Source organism: Agrilus planipennis, unplaced genomic scaffold (genome assembly GCF_000699045.2).
Source record: "Agrilus planipennis isolate EAB-ADULT unplaced genomic scaffold, Apla_2.0 scaffold184, whole genome shotgun sequence".
In the NCBI taxonomy this organism is placed as follows: domain Eukaryota; kingdom Metazoa; phylum Arthropoda; class Insecta; order Coleoptera; family Buprestidae; genus Agrilus; species Agrilus planipennis.
In genome coordinates, this window is record NW_020438988.1 from 268,971 (window position 1) to 272,123 (window position 3,153).

Genomic DNA, 3,153 nt, shown 5'->3' on the forward strand with positions numbered 1-3,153 from the left:
TATCGCTCTCCATATTTAAAAGGGCACCAACCAAAAACTACTGCGTAGAATTAATTGGAATTTTTCACACACAAGCCTTGCTATATGAGCTCTCAAAGCATATAAAAATTATACGGCTTAAATGTGAAGTTGGGTTCAAAAGAATACAATTGAATCCTCTGTCAGGAAAAAACGAAATGACTTTCCGAACAACCCGATAGATTAAGGTTATCGTTTATTCTTTCGCGGTATCTGGACCATCTTAGTTTATTGTAGTAGCATTCTGTTAATCAATCGGTCCTATTGGTGTTACTACCATCTTTTGCTTATATGTTTATGTTAGCGGAGATGTATCAAATCTAGGAATGAATAGAATTTGTAGGAAATGTATACAATTCCGAAGCTGTTTAAGTAATTTATAACATATTGTTTCAATGATTTTTTAATACACACATATCCTGAGAAATTCCGATATTGTACTAGAAAATGTATAAAACCAATGCTTTCTGTAAATAAAATCAATAAAACACATTAGTGAACAGAATCAGAGTTATCTGTGGATACAATAAATCACTTGATCGGTCGACCCTCCCCTTGCTCCGCTAACACCGGGTATCCATTGATATCTAGAATGTAATACATTTTCGATTGCTATTTAGGGAATGTATTTTGTTAGAAAATGTGTCTAATATAATTTATTTCACACTTTTGCAGACGATTTTAGGAATTATATACATTTCCTAGGAATTGTATACAATGACGGATTACACACGTTTCCGTTAACACATATCACAAAAACTGTTCAACACTGTGGTGTGTGTATTTAAATAGAGGTTTTCTGTATAAAATTCAATTTCTATCTAAATCATAAATTCGAATAACTTTTTCAATAATATAAAATAATATGGGAAAACCTGTATAATGAGTAGTACAATATATTATGGAAGCTTTTCAGCAACGAATACAAATACTCGTAATATGAGCTCAAAAAAGGCAGTTATTTCGGAGACACTTCCATTTTATTACAGATTTATAGGTATTTAAAGCGAATTTTTACCACTTTTTTTACCTTTACTCTCTCCCCCTTGAGCCATTACAAATTCTAGTATCGCCGCTGATTTATTTGTTAAATAAAAACGTTTTTTACTGCATAACACAATATATACAAAGAGCCCGGGTTCGATTCCCGGCGGGGGTGTGACAACAGCAACAAATTTTTCCTCATTAATTTGAGGAAGTGTGTAGTGGGCAAAAAAGAATTCAAGAAATGAATTTTCAGAATAATATTTCATATATACGTAATAAGTTGAAAAATCGAAAAAAAGTGGTGAGTAACTTTGAGCGTCCATATCTCAAAATTAGTCAGTTTTATCTTAAATGCTTAACCAGCCCCCATTTTCACGGACGTTACATAAGCGTTCTTTTTTATGAACTAATGCGTATATATACATAAGCCCCCTAACAAAAAAAATTATCAGCTTATGCTCTTGCTTATAATGTGAGTGAGTACCTAATTGTGGTTGTTAGGGTGCGTCTTTTTGATTATCTTATTATTTTCCCTTTTCTATATATTTCACTGAAAGAAAGTTATAGACGAAAGTTAAAAAAAAGTATCAGAAAATTGCAATTTTTTTATTTTTAGTGTAATTTTTGATATTTTGCAATTGCATAAAATTGGTTTTGATCTAATGATGAAATAATAAAGAAAACTAGTAATTTCATTTAAAGTATGTAACGTACACATGAGGCAAATACGATACTTTTTTTAACTTTTAAGTAAATAATAATTGTCTATTTGAAATAATAGCAATATTGAAAAGGGAACTAAGCGCCATCTTTCAATGTTGAGTGTAACTACATGTGAAGATGCCAATTTTATCGGCAACGACGGTCACGCCCGGTTTCGATCATAACTCAACATAACCTAGCCTGTAGTTTATAGCTGAAAATAGTTAAAAGTGCCAAAATGATTCTGAGTGTACTAATTTTTGGAGCAATAGGATTGTTAAGTTTATTATTATTCAAAAAGTATAGTAATAATAATGTAAATTCAATTAAAAGCAAACACGTTGTTGTAACAGGTGGTTCTAGTGGCATCGGTAAATCTCTCGCAAAATTATGTGTGGAACTAGGTGCCGATGTTACGATAATAGCCAGAAATACAGAAAAATTAGAAAATGTCCGGAAAGAATTGTTGCAATATAAAAGTAGTGAGTTTCAACAAATTAGTGCTGTGTCTGCTGACACTTCTAATTATTCTGTAATTAAAAGTGAACTGGAAAAACTTGAAGCAAATGTTGGATCTATCTATATGTTGATAAACTGTGTTGGAACTGCAATATGTGGAAAATTAGAAGATATGTCAGTTGAAGATATTCAAACTCAAATTTCTGTGAATTTTTTTGGCATTGTGTACCCTATAAAAGCAATAATTTCTAAAATGAAGCAACGTAAAGAAGGAATAATAGTATTAACAGCTTCTCAAGCTGCCTTACTGGGAATATTTGGCATGTCAATTTATTCAGGTTCAAAGTTTGCATTAAGAGGATTTGCAGAAGCTTTAGACATGGAAGTTCGCCCATACAATATTTCTGTGACTGTTGCATTACCTCCTGATACTGATACACCTGGTTTTGAAAAGGAAAATATTGGGAAACCTAAGGAAACGGCATTAATTTGTGAGTCAGCTGGACTTTATGATCCTGATGTCGTAGCAAGAGCGATTCTTAATGACTCCTTAAAAAGAAATTTCTTTAGTTTTCTTGGTTTTGAAAGCTTTTTAATGGCAACATTTTGCATAGGGATGGCTCCATTTTCATCATTTTTGGAAGTTATTTATCAGTGTTTACTAATAGGGCCAATTCGACTTGTATCTGCATTTTATCTAACAAAATTTCATTGTATTGTCAAAAGATTAGCAGAATAGAAATATCAAAAATTTTGCTGTATTGTGCTCTCTATTTTTTTACATTGGTGTATTAGATTTCACAAAACAAGCAAAAAATTGTACATTACAAAAGTAAATGTTTATCTATATACGAAGATTCTAGTAAGGTAATATTTAAATTATTATTAAAATCCTTTAAAAATAAATTATTATTATAATACTAAAGACTAACCTTTGGGTGGATCTGCAAATATCGTACTTATGTCTTTATTTTTATAAGAAGTAAA

At 31.1% G+C, this 3,153-nt stretch overlaps 1 protein-coding gene and 1 pseudogene across 1 annotated transcript in view; both read left to right on the forward strand.

Moving 5' to 3' along the window:
* LOC108740575 (plectin) overlaps window positions 1–3,153 on the forward strand; it is an 87,317-nt gene that overhangs the window by 49,046 nt on the left and 35,118 nt on the right. The gene's annotated exons all lie outside the window — the stretch shown is intronic.
* LOC108740579 lies at window positions 1,879–3,119 on the forward strand (annotated as a pseudogene).